General features: G+C 38.9%; 1 pseudogene; it reads right to left on the bottom strand.

Annotated features, from left to right (window-relative positions):
• Positions 1 to 15747, bottom strand: part of LOC136317323 (DDB1- and CUL4-associated factor 8 pseudogene) — a 98396-nt pseudogene that overhangs the window by 60747 nt on the left and 21902 nt on the right.

Genomic DNA, 15747 nt, shown 5'->3' with positions numbered 1-15747 from the left:
TCTTTAGATGTGAGAAAGACTGCTCACATGCATACTTAGAGCCAAACATTGTCAGTACAGCAATACTCACATGCTGCAGTGTGTGGTATGTGATGGGAATCACGTTCCAAGTATTGACAATCAGCTGGTCCGTGGGTTGAAGTTTTTTCATTTCTCCCCACTTGTGTTTGTTTGCCAACTCTGCTTGCTGTCGTGCAAGTTTTTTCAAATCTTCATTCACTGACTTGAACTTATTCACCCACATGTCTGAGGCCTTCACGTCAGCAGCTTATAGCTCAAAATCTCTGACGGAGACACCGGGGAAGTAACTCAGGTTGGCGCTGTCCACTGCACACTCGTGTGGATGGGTGATGAACTTAAAAAGATGAGTGCACTCACGAAATTCTCCAAAGCGCACTTTGAATGACTGCAGGAGATTAGATGTGAAGCCCGCTAGCTGCTGGAGATCAAGATGTTGAGCAGGGTCACTTGCTGTGCACGCATCTTTAAACTCTCCCAGTTTTTCAAAGTGTAGTAAATGACCTGTTTCAATGCTGGCGATGAAGAGTTCTAGCTTGTTTTCAAATGCAAACATTGCTTGTTGAAGGGATTAGACTGTATTTCCAATGCCTTGCATATTCACATTAAGCTGGTTCAGATGTTCAGCCATGTCCATGAGACAGTAGAACTTCAGGAGACACTCAGTGTTAGCTAACTCAGGATGCTCGATGTTTTTCATTTCAAGAAAAGCCCAAATTTTGCTCAGACAAGCCGCGAAATGGCTGAGCACCTCCCCTCTTGACAACCAATGCACATTGCTGTGCAGAAGCAGACCAGGATAATTATTACCAACTTCATCCAGCAGTGTTTTAAACTGGCGATCATTTAAAGCTCGGGCAACAATAAAGTTGACCACCCGAATGACCAGTGACATCACCTCACCAAGCTGCTCGCCACACATCTGAGCACAAAGCGCCTCCTGATGTAGGATGCAGTGAAAACTTAGAATGGGTCTCTTTTCATGTTCACAAGGAAGCACTACGAATCCTCTGTTTTTCCCCACCATGCACGGAGCACCATCAGTACACACAGAAATAAGTTTATCCATTGGTGGATTTTTTTTTCTTTAGCGAACCCAGTGAAAGACATGAATAAATCCTCCCCTCTTGTTGTCTCTTTCATAGACAAAACAGCAAGACTTTCTTCACGTAGTGTGTCACCGACAGCATACCTTGCAATCATGCTGAACTGGGATAAATGTCTTACGTCTGTTGACTCAGCCAAAGTGAGAGAAAAGAATGGTGCTGCATTTATGTCCTTCACTCGTGTTGCCTCAATTTGATTTGCCATCGTGATGGTACAATCATGAACAGTTCTTGCCAACAGAGGCATGTCTTTTATTCATTTGATTATCTTGTCTTTATCCAAAAAGTTGTCAAAGAGTTCATTGGCAACATCAAGCATGAATGTTTTGGCATACTCCCCATCTGTGAATGGCTTTCTGTTTCTCACAATTGCTAAAGCACCAGCAAAGCTAGCCAAATTCCAGTCACCTTGTTGGGTCCAAGCACGGAGTTGCTGCTGACTAGCTTGCACTCTGCACACTAGCTCTTGACGTGCTTTCTTCCTTCTGTACCCTGCTGGATATTTTGATGTAAATGTAGTATGGCGTGTGTCGAAGTGCCACTTTAATATTTGACCGTTTCTTCGATGCAATTTTATCATTGCATATTAGATACACTGCAGAACCTGCTCTCTCCACAAAGGCAAATTCCTCTGTTCATTCCTGCTGAAAAGTATGATACTTCTTATCTTTTTTTCTTTTAGCCATCTTCTTCATCTAAAGCAGTGGTTCTCAACCTTTCTAATGCCGTGACCCCGCAATACAGTTCCTCATGTTGTGGTGACCCCAAACCAAAAAATAATTTTGGTGGCTACTTCATAACTGTAATTTTTCTTGTTATGATTCGGAATGTAAATACCTGATATGCATTATGTATTTTCCGATGGCTTTAGGCGACCCCGCCGGGTCCCGACCCACAGGTTGAGAACCACTGGTCTAAAGGGTTTCTGCAATTAGCTAGCTGACTACTTGATTAAAAGGAGGGAAGTTTACTTCGTAACCTCACAATGACCTGTGTACGTTATGCATTATCCAATAAAAATTTGGTGTTGTCCCAGAGGACAGCTGTGATTGGCTGCAGCCACCCGCAACCATGAACATGAATGGTTGGAAACGAATGGATTGTAATACATGAGAATGTTTTATATTTTTAACATTATTATTTTTTATTAAAGATTTGTCCGTGAGCCAGATGCAGCCATCAAAAGAGCCACATCTGGCTCACAAGCCATAGGTTCCTGACCCCTGCTCCATAGCCTCCACCTGAGGTGCTAAGAAGATCTCAGTTGCTGAGCAATGGAGCAATGCCCAGACGGGCAGAGCATCACCCCCTGAGTGGGATCCTGGTCAGGGCGCATGCAGGAGTCTGTCTCTGTCTCCCCTCCTCTTATCAAATAATAATAATAATAATAATAATAATAATAATAAAATAGAAACCCTGGGCTTGCTTGGTCAAGGCACATATGGGAGTTGATGCTTCTTGCTTCTCTCTCCTTCTCTCTCTCTCTCCCCCCTCTGTAAAATGAATTCAAAAAATCTTTAAAAAATAGAATTAAAAAATCGAACATAGATTAATGATGTATTGAACATTTGTGTACAAAATAATGTCAGTGAAGTAGTGACCTTACTGCACTGAGTTGTGGTTGATGGGTCCCTGATTAGACATGTAGTTAAAGTATGATAGAAGTAGTAGAGGTAAGTATTTATGTTGCATGAATTACTCACCAAAATAATGTTACCTTAATAGCTGGTTTGTAGTATAAAAAAAATCAATGTGAATATCAAAGTATTATCTGCACGAGAACGACTGGATCAAATGCTCAGGTAAAACAGAGTGATCAATGTGGTGAACAATTAAGAGGAATAGACTGTTTTGAGTAAAGTACCACCTACTTATGAGGTGAACAGTCAAAAAGTTTATTTTTCTAAACAGGGTTTAGGCATAATATAAATTTCTTACACAGTACATCTTACTCTCTTATTGGGGCATCTGCATTCAGGCCATATAAATGTGTTTTTCATAATTTAGTTTATTGTTCTTTTTGATTTAAAATAACAGTGAATATTCTCTGTACTTTAATGCAAATTATACAGTAATGTGCTTCCAATAGGGTAATAATGAGTTCTTATTAGCAACACTGTATATAGCTAAATTAATATATTTTTTATTTTTAAAACAAGGATTCTGGCTTCAATAATTACTCATCTAGAACTTACTTGTTAGCCTTAGTTACAAAACATTGTTACCTTATTATTTTTGTAATTGTGACAGTTGAGATTGGGTCACTTTTGACCAATAAATATTAGAAATCAATTCTAGATAAAGGAGTTAGGTGAGCCCTCAAATGTCTAAGAATGAAAAAGATCAGTTGAAGAATATATCTGCAATACCAAAACAGCCATGTGAAAATGCAAAACTAAGAAGGATTAAGTAACATTTCATTTATGTTTTATCAATGGATTAAATAAGGTAGATAATGAAGCATTATCAATAAAAATTGTGTACTCTTGCAGCCTCAAAGTTAATTCTGTTCTATTCTGAATTATATTTGTACTCTCATTATTGTTATATAATATTCATTTTGCATATTCACAGGACCTAAGTGTATATATGAATACATATGTGTAACCCATCCCCTATCAAAATACAGTATTATCCTACCACCTTATAAAAATCAGTCATGCTTTTCCCAGAATATTCCAAAGGGCAATTTGCACATCATTCCTTTCCACGGTTCTGATTTCAACTATAGATTGAATGGTTTGTTCTAGAATTTTCAACAGCTTTATTAAGATATAACTGACATACAATAAACTGCATGTATTTAAAGTACACATATGCAAAATTTTGGAGTATGCATACATTCACGTAACCACTACCAAATCAACATAATATGACCATCAGCTGCAAAAGGTTTCCCACTGTCTTTTGTAATCTCTTTCACATTCTGCCCAGTCCACAAGTAACCACTGAATGATATTCTTCATGTCACTATGCATTAGTTTTCATACACTATTGATATATAGAATTTTACATAAATGAGGAGATTGTAAGTATGTGTTTTTTGTTTGACTTCTTTTACTTAAAATAATTACTTTGATGTTAATGCATGTTTTAGCGTGTCTCAATAGTTCATTCTTTTTACTGCTGAATAATATTCCATTGTATGCATGCACTACAGTTTGTTTATCTAGTCAGCTGTTGGCAGAGATATGAGTTATTTGTAGTTTTCACTATTATAAAAATGTTAGAAACTTTTGTACACACATCTTTGCACAGGTATAAGCTTTCATTTTTCTCAGGTAAATACCTGGGTACTAGTAAAATAGCTAAGTCATGTTGCAGGTATAAAATTAATTTTTTAAGAATTTTCCTGACTATTTTACAAAGCGGGTGTACCAATTTACATTCTCCCTGAAAATGTATGAGAATTCCTTCAAACCCTTGGCAAAACCTGGTGTAATCAGTCTTTTCACCATGTGCACTCTAATATGTGTATTGTGTTATCTCATTGGGATTTTAATTATTTCCTTAATTACACTGAACATCTTTGGATGTGTTCCCTTGTGATTCATAAGTGTCTTCTGGTGAATTGTCTGCTCAAACCTTATGACCATTTATCTTGGGTTGTTTTAGTATTATTAAAATATAGAAAATTCTTTATAAATAATGAGACAAGTCTTTTATCATATATACATTTTACAAATATTTTCTCCCATTCTATGGATTATCTTTTCATCTTAACAGTGTCTTTTGAAGAACATACGTTTTTAATTTTTGTAAAATTTATTTGTCTACCTTAACAAAAATATCAGTCTTCATTGTTATAATTTATAATTGGTTTTAAATTCAGGTAGTCCTCCAAGTTTCTTTTTCTTTATCAAAGTCATTTTGATTATTCTTGGTCCATCAAATTTCCATATGAATTTTACAGCACATCAAATTCTTAAAAAAAAACCTTATGAGATGTTAATGAAGTTTTGTTGAAGTATGATAACATCTATTTTTATCATAAAATAATATTTATTTTTATATAACAATTTTTTATCAACTTAGATATTTTTCTCCTTAAATCTTCCAGTGTCAGTTCTGTAGGTACTTGCCCTCAGATCCATGTGTTATCCGTCCGTTCCTTGCTCTGCTCTCTAGTGATTAGGAGACAACTCTTATAACATGCAATTCCTAGGTTTTCTAAATTTTGGATGCTATCATGCTTCAGATAACAAGCATATCATCACCTCCTCCATAGACAAGGTGCATAGCAAGCTGTCCCAACTCTGTAGTCACAAGAGCAATACTTAGCATTTACAGATGGATTCTAACCAGAATCACACTTCAGGAACCATAACTACAACCTCCTCTTCCACAGCTAACATTGATAACTTGAGAAAAAATATTGGAGAAAGGAACTATAAAAAGTAAAACAAAGCCCAAAGTGAGTAGAAGTAAGGAAATAATAATGATCACAGAGAAAATAAATAAAATAAAGGCTAATACAATAAAGTAGATCTGTGAAATCAAGAGCTGGTTCTTTGAAAAGACAAATAAAATTGATAAAACTTTAACCAGATTCACCAAGATAAAATAAATAAAATCAGAAATGAAAGAGGAGAAGTAACAACTGACATCACAGAAATACAAAATATTATATAGAAATATTATGAACTATATGCCAACAAATTGGATAATCTGGAAGAAACAGGTAAATATATAATCTTCCAAAAGTGAATCAAAAAAACCCAGAAAATCTGACAGACTGATTACAACTAATGAAATTGAAACAGTGATCAAAAAACTCCCAGAAATAAAAATATGGACTAGATGGCTTCATGCATAAATTTTACCAAACATTCAAAGAACTGATAACCTAACCTTCTCAAACTATTCTGAAAAATTCAAGAGGAAGGAAGACTCCCAAGCTCATTTTATGAGGCCAGCATTATCCTAATTCCAAAACTAGATAAAGACACTACTATGAAAGAAAATGATAGGGCAATATCCCTGAAGAATAGAAGCTAAAATCCTCAACAAATTAGTAGTAAACAGAATCCAGCAATACATTTAAAAGGTCATGTACCATGATCAAGAAGGATTTATCCAGAGAATGCAGGATTGGTACAATATCTGCAAATCAATTAATGTGATACATCATATAAACAAAGTGAAGGATAAAAATCATATGATCATATCAATAGATACAAAAGAACATTTGACAGAATCCAGCACCAATTTATAATAAAAACTCTCAGCAAAGTGGGAATAGAGGGACCATATCTCAATGTAAAAAAGGCCATATATGACAAACTGATAGCCAACATGATACTACAGAGAAAAACAAAGGACCATTTCCTTTGAGATCAAGAATATCACAGGGATGTCTGCTTACACCACTTGTATTCACCATAGTACTATAAGTCTTACTACAACAATCAGACAAGAAAAAAAAGAGAAGGCATCCAAATGGGAAAAAAAGAACTAAAACTGTCAATTTGGCTGATGAAATAACAGTGTACATACAGAAACCAAAAGATTCCGCCAATAAACTACTAGAACTGAAAAACGAATTCAAATTGCAGAATACAAAAGAAATATCCAGAAATCAATAATACTTGTATATACCAATAATGAAGTATCAAGAAAGGAACTAAGAAAACAATCTCATTTAAAAATGCATTAAAAAAGCCCTGGCTGGTTGGGTCAGTGGTAGAACATTGGCTGGGGTGTGGATGTCCTGGGTTCGATTCCCAATCAGGGCACACAAGAGAAGTGACTATCTCTTCTCCACCCCCATCCCTCTCCCCTCCCTCTTTCTCTTTCTCTTCTCCCTTCACACAGCCATGGTTCAATTGGTGCTAAAAATAGCATAGTTGTTAGCATTGCCCCAGATGGGTAGAGCATAGGCCCCAGACAGGGGCTGCCAGGTGGATCCTGGTGGGGCACATGTGGGAGTCTGTCTCTCTGTCTCCCCTCCTCTCACTTGGAAAAAAAAAAAAGAAAAAAATGCATTAAAAATTTTAAAAACCTAGAAATAAATTTAACTGAGAAGGTAAAAAACCTGTACTTAGAGAATTATAATACACTGAAGAAAGAAATTGAAGAAGAAAGTAATAAATTGAAGCATGTACTGTGTTCATGGATAGGAAGAATAAAAATCATTAAAATGTCCATATTACTGAAAGCTAGCTATACATTCATGGCAATTCCTATGAAGATCCCAATGGCATATTTCATCGATCTAGAACAAATAATATGAAAATGTGTATGGAAATAACCCCAAATAGTGACAAGAATCTTGAAAAATAAAAACAAAGTGGGAGTTATCAGAGTACCTAATATCAAACTATACCACAAGGTTATAATATTCAAAACAATGTTTCTGATATAAAAACAGATATATAGATCAATAAAACCAAATAAATAAACCCATGACTATACAATCAATTATTCTATAATGAAGGGAGCAAGTACATATAACGGGATAAAGAGGGTCTCTTTAATAAATGATATTGTTGAAATTGGACAGATACATGCAAAAAAATGAAACTACACTGCCTTCTTATACCATAAATAAGAATAAACTCAATGGATTTAAATGTAGGTCCTGGTCAGTTGGCTCAGTGGTAGAGTGTCCACTTGGCCTGTGGAAGTCCTAGGTTTGATTCCTGGTCAGGGCACACAGGAGAGGCTACCATCTGCTTCTCTGCCCTTCCTTTCCCTCTTCTCTCTCTCCCTTTGCTCTCTTCCCCTCCCATAGCCATGTTTTGATTGATTTGAGGACATTGGTCTTATGTGCTAAGGATGGCTGTTAAGGATGGCTCTGTGGAGCTTCTCCCTCAGGTGCTAAAAATAGCTTGTTTGTGAGCAGCCTCAGGGGGCAGAGTACCAACCTCAGACATGAAGGGGGGGGTTGCCAGATGCATGCAACAAAAGTTTAGGGTGCATGCAAGAGTCTGTCTCTGTATATCCTCTACTCTCACTTAAAAAAAAAAGTCTTAAATGTAAGTCCTGAAAAAACTCCTAGAAGAAAATATAGGCAATTAAATCTCAGACATTTCTCTTAAAACTATTTTTCTGACATATTCTCTTAAGCAAAAGAAATAAATATATGAGAATATAACAAATTAAAAATGTTTGCACAGTAAAGGAAACGATCAACAAAATGAAAAAATAACCTAGTGAATGGAGGAAGATATTTGCCATCCTGTAAGGGAGTCAAAATCCATAATTTATAAAGAACTTGGGCAACTCAATATCAGAAAAAGAAACAACATGGTACAAAGTGGGAAGAAGACTTGAAGAGACACTTATCTAAAGAAGACAAACAGATAGCCAATAGACATATGAAAATTTGTTCAATGTTGCTAATGATCATGGAGATGCAAAACAAAACCACAAGGAGATACCACTTCACACTTGTCAGATTGGCGATCATCAACAAATCAAACAATAAAAAGAATTGACAAGGATATGGAGAAAATGTAATCTTAAGGTTCTGTTGGTGTGAATGCACTTTGGTACAACCACTATGGCAAATAGTGTGGAGGTATCTCAAAAAATGAAAAGTGAAACTGCCTTATGACCCAGCAATGCCACTTTTGGGTATATGTCCAAAGAAACCCAAAACACTAATTCAAAGTAATATCTGAACCCTCACATACACTTGCAGCACTATTTACAAAACCTAAGATGGAAGCAGCCGAAGTGCCCACCAATAGCTTTTATATGGTGGGTAAATAAGCTGTGGTACTTATACACAATGGAATATTGCTCTGCCATAAAAGTGAATGAAATTTTACCTTTTGTGACAGCATGGATGGACCTAGAGGGAATGATGCTAAGTGCAATAGTCAGACAGAGAAATACATATATCCTATGATTTCACTTCTATGTGAACTCTAAAGGACAAAATAAACAAACAAATTAGAAACAGCCTCACAGATCCAGAGAACATACTGACAAATGACAGAAGGGAAAGGGGTTGGCAGACTGGGTTAAATTAAACAGGTGAAGGCACAAATTGGTAGTTTCAGAATACTCACGGAGATTTAAAGTATACGGAATATAGTCAATAATATTTTAATAATTATGCATGGAGACAGGTGGGTGCTTGAAATACTAGGGAGACCACTCTGGAAAGTACGTGGTTGTCTAACCACTATGCCGTGCATCTGAAATTAATACAGAATGTTGAATGTGAACTGTAACTGAAAGAAAAAGAAGAAAAGACGGGAGAGAATTAAAAGTAGTTGCAAATTAAGCTGACCCACTCCTGGCACCCTGCAGCTTCAGGTTACTAAATTAGTCCTCGGAGTTTCCAGTGGCCTCCTCTCTGGGCTTTGTATACACGGACTGGTTGAATGTATCCTCTCGTGGATATGGAGAAGAGTCGTGTGGTACAGGTATGTGTACATATACTGTCTCTCCATCAGCATCTGCCTCTCTAGAAGCCTGTGTATTAGTTTAGTGTACAGACTTGGAAACTGCTGACTCCTCTCATCCCAGACTAAATTCCATATCCTTTTTCTTTTGTTTTATTTCTAAGTGTTCATCTGTAAAGTGGTCCGAATCTTCCTTAGCGTTTAATTATTAGAAACTCCATACTGGACTTTCTTTTGAGTTTGTGACTTCTTCTCCCTCTAGCCCTAAAGGATTATTGTATTCTTTATGAATGCATGGCATTTTACAACTAATTTCAGAGTCCTTTATAAATAAATTTTGCATTAACTAAAAAAAATAATAATAGTACTGTATTGTATATTTGAAAGTTGCTGAGAGGGTATATCTTAAAAGTTCTCATCACAAGAAGTGTAATTGTAACTATGTCCGGTGATGGATGTTAAATAGACTTATTGTGGTAATCATTTCACATTATGTACAAATACCAAATCATTCTAAAACTAATATAATGTTATATGTCAATGATACCTCAATTTTTAAAATAATTTAAAGACAAAAGAAAGCAAAGAGACCATAAGAACAAGAAATTAAAAAAAAAGAACAGGCTAATTTGAAAATATAACTAAAACAATATCTAGAAATAAAAATATAGTTATTCAAATTAAAATCTCAATAGATAAAACATAGAAATATTTAACCAGGCAAAATTTCCAAGAAACAAGAGAAGAAATACTATATTGAACCCAAAGAAATAGAAAATAAGAAATAATAAAGAAAAATGCAGAAAAGATAAATTCGAAGACAAGGGAGCATTCAAACAAAAGCCTAGTCTTTGAAATGATTGGTATAACTGACAGTTGTACAGGTATCATCAATTATAAAAGAACAGAAGAGAATGATATAAGTTAAATAATTTTGCACAAAACATAGTTGCAGAAGAGTTTAAATACTATAAGAGAACACTATAAATATTATTACCAAATGGGTTTCTACATAAAGGTATAATTCATCTAAAGAATTCAGAAAAAATAATATAAATAGAATAAGAGCACATTGTATAGCCCTTAATTAATTAATGGATAAGTACTCATCTTCAAAGACTGCAAACAACAACAGAAAGGGAGGCAGAATTTAGGTGCTTCATAATAAAAGTTCAGAGTATACTATTGGGTCTTTCCAAACAAAATACAAGAGAGAGAGAAAATAAACCTTAATCTGATCAAACCTTTACTGGCTTAAAGAAATATGGGGCGAGGGGGGGGGAGAGAAGGATACCAGTATTGAAATCAGCAAAATCCAGACCATGTTAGACTAGACAGAACTTAAGATGTGTTTTAGATTTTAATAAAAAAATGACAAGGAAAAAGAGGTAATGTATAGGTCCAGGGAGAGGTAAGGATAAATTACTGGACATAAAAATCAGTGAAAATGAAAAGATTATATTTGAAACTAATTCAGGAAAATAGCCAAGTTAGAAAATGTGTCAGTCAAGTAAATGTGAAAAATGCCTAGACATTTAATTAATTAAGGTAAAATATGTGCTATTGGTTTATACTTCATAAAGACTATATTTTAGAAATAGATAATGAAATACTTAAAGTTGAAATGGTGTATCATCTAGGTTTTGTTTTTCATCATTTCAATGGAAGAGATGGGGGTAGGTATGGGTATGAATGGAACCGGACTGGCCATGTTAGCAATGATTGATTGTCGATTCCAATGTCAGGCGTATTGGCTCTACTACCCTTTTCTCTGCACTGTTGTATATGTTTCAGAATTTCTGAAATACATAGAATATATATGTAGCTACTAAATTGGAAACCTCTAGTGAAAATAGACCATTATTTAGAAAATAAAATATTAGTGAACAAATTAGGCCAAACAGAAATAAAAAACTGTCATTGAGAAATAATGAAGTTATCCTTAAAACTACAGCCATTTTCAAAAGTTTTCACACAAGGCAGGTAGGGGCCAGTTCTATCAAATCATAAGCAAAAATTTAGCCACCATATTATGTAAATAAATCCAGAGCATACCAAAAATGGGAATGTTTTCAGCTCATTTTCTGAGGCTAGCCCTTCTTAATAAGAAAACCAGCTAAGGACACCCTGAAAACAGAACACTTATTCCAAGCTCACCCACATAAAGGCAAAGATCTTAAGAAGTTCCTAAAAATTTCAATAGAGAAGTGAATTAAATGGGGAAAAAAAAGAAGCTGAATCCAAGAAATGTTAAGATATAACATGGGGGTGGGGGAGGACTGTCTAAAATATTACCATAGCTTTTGTAGAAAAATTCAACACCAGTGCATGATAATGCCTTTTTAGTAAACTAATTAGAGGGGAACTTCCATTTCCGAAAATCTATAGCAAACAAACAAACTTCAAAGCGAAATGTGAAATGTTACCAGCATCGCCACTATTGAAAGGAATGAGACATGGCAGTATACTACCAACTCGACTGTTCAAAACTGGACTGGAAGCCATAACTAGAGGATGAGAAAACAATAATAAATCAAGCTAGGAACATTATTTTTTAAATAGAAATTATTTGTCATAAATACGATCATCGTTTTAGAAAATACAAAGGAAAAGGCCACTGATTATTCAAGACTAAATTACTTCAAAAACTGATGTAGATGCAATGGTGGTAAAATCCAGAGCCTTGCCTTACAATGCAGTAATTATTAGAACACATATATCATATATATTTGTTATGAGTGAAAGCAAAATGATTTTTACTATATTGTGCAAACCTAGATAAGATCAAAAGATGTGGGTCTCACACTTATGTTGCTCTGTCCCTTCCCTATCCACCACAGATTTTTTCAAACATAAAGTTGCTAAAAATCTAAGTCTGGCTAGTGCAAGTCCTATCATCACTACCCATTTGCTCTAACAGCCGTGAACCGTTCCAGGCTGGCTGGGCTTGTGCTGCAGCTCCTCAATGTCAACTCATGTCTGGAATATCTGGGATAAGGTAGGTAGGGGTTTAAGTTGAGATTACAGGGAGGTGATATTACTCTAGGACACTTTGGTTTAAGAATGAAGACGACATGAGAACCTGGCTCCAAACAGAGACACCTGAGTATCACCTGCACCATAACACGGGGGTAACCACAGCACTGCCTCCCAGGGTGAACCGAGCAAAGAGAGCCAACGTGAAGTGCATGTATCATATTTCCATCTGTAGCAGGTGACACGACATTGAAGAAGGACCTGTCCAGGCACCAGAGAGAGGAATCCGGTTTGTTCCACAGGTAAGGTAAGGGAACTGAGTAAGGTTTGAGGGAACTCCTATCCAAAGAGACAAAACGCACCCCAGTCCTGTGCCACTGACAGCCCTTGAGGGTTCCAGGCAGGGGAGGCTTGATCCATTGTCCTCAGAATTCTCCTTCTGGGAACTCAAAGAATAATTACATTGGATCAGGGGGTTGGAATCCATTCAGCAGAGAGGATCTGAGCTTCTTTTAGGAGTACAGGAAGGGTCTTTTGGGAATTGGCGCGCAGAGCTCCCCTCCCACATAGCACAGGAGGCCTCAGGGAGCAGCGCCCATCATCAGCCCTGGGAGATGCTGGGAAGGGGCGAATAAAATCGCACACCCGACTTCCCAGCCTGGCGTTCCAGGATGTGACCAGGATATTAGCTAAGGGTGTCCGCCTTAGTCCATGCTTCCTTTGCCCCTACCCCCCAATAGCAGAAGAAGTGCCTCAGAGCCAGCCACTGTGGTCACCCCTGAGAGAACCCACGGGGTAGTACATACGTCACAGAACAGGGGGAACCAGAGCATTTCACTCCCAGGGTATCCTGGGCTAGGGGATGGGACGTGAGGTGCACTTAATTCCATCTCTGGTGGGTGTAGCATGTGACACCACATTTGAGAAAGACCGCTTCTAGTTTGTGCCACGTGTAAGGTAAGAATACTGTGGAACCTTCAGGGACCCCAATCCCAGGACACTGTACCACCCCACAGTCTGGCCATTCTTTCAGCCCCAGGAGGTTCCAGGAAGGGGTGGCCCTATTGGTTACCATCAGAGTTCTCCTTCTGGGCAGGCAGAGAACTAATAGCATCAGACCAAGGGGTTGGACGCAGATCAGTGGGGTGGATTCCATTTGGGAGCACAGAAAGAACCCCTTGGGATTTTGGCTGGCAGCGCTCCCCTCCCCCATAATACAGGAAGTCCCAGGAAGCCACGCCCATCATCAGTCCTGGGAGACTCTGCAGGGTGGCTGGAGGCAGCGCATTGGACAGCCAAGCTGGAGGGCCCGGAAAACAGCAAGATACACATTGGACCGTGTTGTAGAGCTCAGGCCATGTTTCCTGCTTAAACATGTAGGGCCCCTCCTGCAAAAGCAGAGGAAGTGCCTCAGCTCAGCCCCTGTGGTCACCTTGGGGAAGCCCTGCACAAGACTCCTACCTAAGTCGTAAGACAGGACACCAGAGCATCGTGTGCTCAGGGTGTACTGGGAAGCGGGAGTAAACTTATTGAGCTGTTACTTCCTTCCTTTTCTGGCATCTTTAGGAGGTGACAGCACACGTGAGAAGGAACGGGCCGGTCGGGTCACCAGACGGAGGAATCAAGCTGGCCGTGGTACTGAGTAAGGAGCCCCTATCCTAAGAGACAGAAGGCACCACTGACCTGCCCTGCAGACAGCCCTTGTGGGTTCCAAGCAGGGGAGGCCGGACCCACTGCCCTCAGAATTCTCTTTCTGGGAACTCAAAGAGTAATTACATTGGATCAGGGGGTTGGAATCCATTCAGCAGAGAGGATCTGAGCCTCTTTTGGGAGTATAGGAAGGACCCCTTGGGAATTGGCGCACAGGGCTCTCCTCCCCCATAGCCCAGGAAGTTTCAGGGAGCCGCGTCCTCCAGCCCTGGGAGACTCTGGTAATGGGTGAATAAAATGGCACACCTGACTTTCCAGGCATGTGGCTCCAGGACGTGTTTAGGATATTAGCTCAGGGTGTCTGCCTTAGTCCATGCTTCCCTTTCCCCTACCCCCCAATAAAAGAGGAAGCGCCTCAGAGTCCAGCCCCTGTGTTAATCCCTGGGAGACCCCAGGCAGGAGTACCTAGGGCACCAGATCATTTGTTGCCATGGTAGCCCAGGGGGAAAGGGCCCCGGGACATGCAGTTCACTTTCTTCCTTCTCTGGTGACTGTAGTAGGTGACATCACACGTGAGACAGTGCGGATCCAGTTTCTACCACGAGTAAGGTAAGATTAATGTGTAATATTTTAGGGACATGCTATCCCAAGATAGTAGGCCCAATAGCTCTGTCCACCAACTACTGTGACCCCCACCTTCCTGCTTGTTGTCAGCTGTGAAAGTTTCAGGCAGCAATGTCGTGATTATTGCCCTCAGAATTCTCCTTCTGGGAAATCTGAGAATTAATAGCATTGGGCCAGCGGATGGAAATCCCACAAGCAGGGAAGATTCCAGCTCTTTTTGAGAGTCCCTGAACTATGCTATGAAAGTTTTGGTGGGCAGAGCTCCCCTCCCCAATAGCTGGGGGAGTCATCAGCCCCCCCCCCCCGCCTTGAGCCCTGGAAGACTCCAGGTCTGGTCAGCTGGAAGTAAGACAGTCTTCCTCGGTGCCTGGTCTCAGAGGTAAGGAGGACTTTCAACAGGTTGTTGGTCTCAGGCCAGGTTCTACTCAAATGAATAAATGCTCCTATTTGTGTTCTGGGAAACTGGAAATCCAACACAGTGGAGACCTGACAGAGGTTGGTTCCTGTTGTCAGGCCTGGGAGATCCTTGGAATGTCAGTAAGGCTCATGCCCCCTGACTTCCCCTTTGATGGTAGTGCTGTATGTGCAGAGACGGGTGCATAAAAGCTTTATCTAAGGCTGGACGATTCAGGTTAGCAGAGGGAGGATCCTAGGGGTAGCTTTGAGTTTAGTTCAGAACCTTGAGCAAGGACTGGGGAATTTCTCCTTCAGGACAAAGGGAGTCTCTTAGAGCTCAAGCCCTACTGTGCACACTGGTGTCCCTCAGAAGGGTGGCCGGGGTGAGATGTCCCACATTTGATCATCATTAGTCACAGGTATATGAGGATCCAATAGAAGGTGACTCGGGCCCTTCCATACGTCACACTGAGGACTGAAGGTGATGATACACAGGGTCAGGCCCTTCCTTTGTGTTCAGCCCTGGAAAGATCTGGGAAGATCTGCCATTCTGAGCCTTCCCCCGACCCCTCTCTTATATTCCAGAGGATCTGTGGATGAGAGCCTGGATCTGACTGCTG

The sequence above is a fragment of the Saccopteryx bilineata genome, chromosome X (assembly GCF_036850765.1).
Source record: "Saccopteryx bilineata isolate mSacBil1 chromosome X, mSacBil1_pri_phased_curated, whole genome shotgun sequence".
Taxonomy (NCBI): Eukaryota; Metazoa; Chordata; class Mammalia; order Chiroptera; family Emballonuridae; genus Saccopteryx; species Saccopteryx bilineata.
Note: the sequence above shows the minus strand (reverse complement) of the source record. Positions and strands in the feature narration are given on the sequence as shown.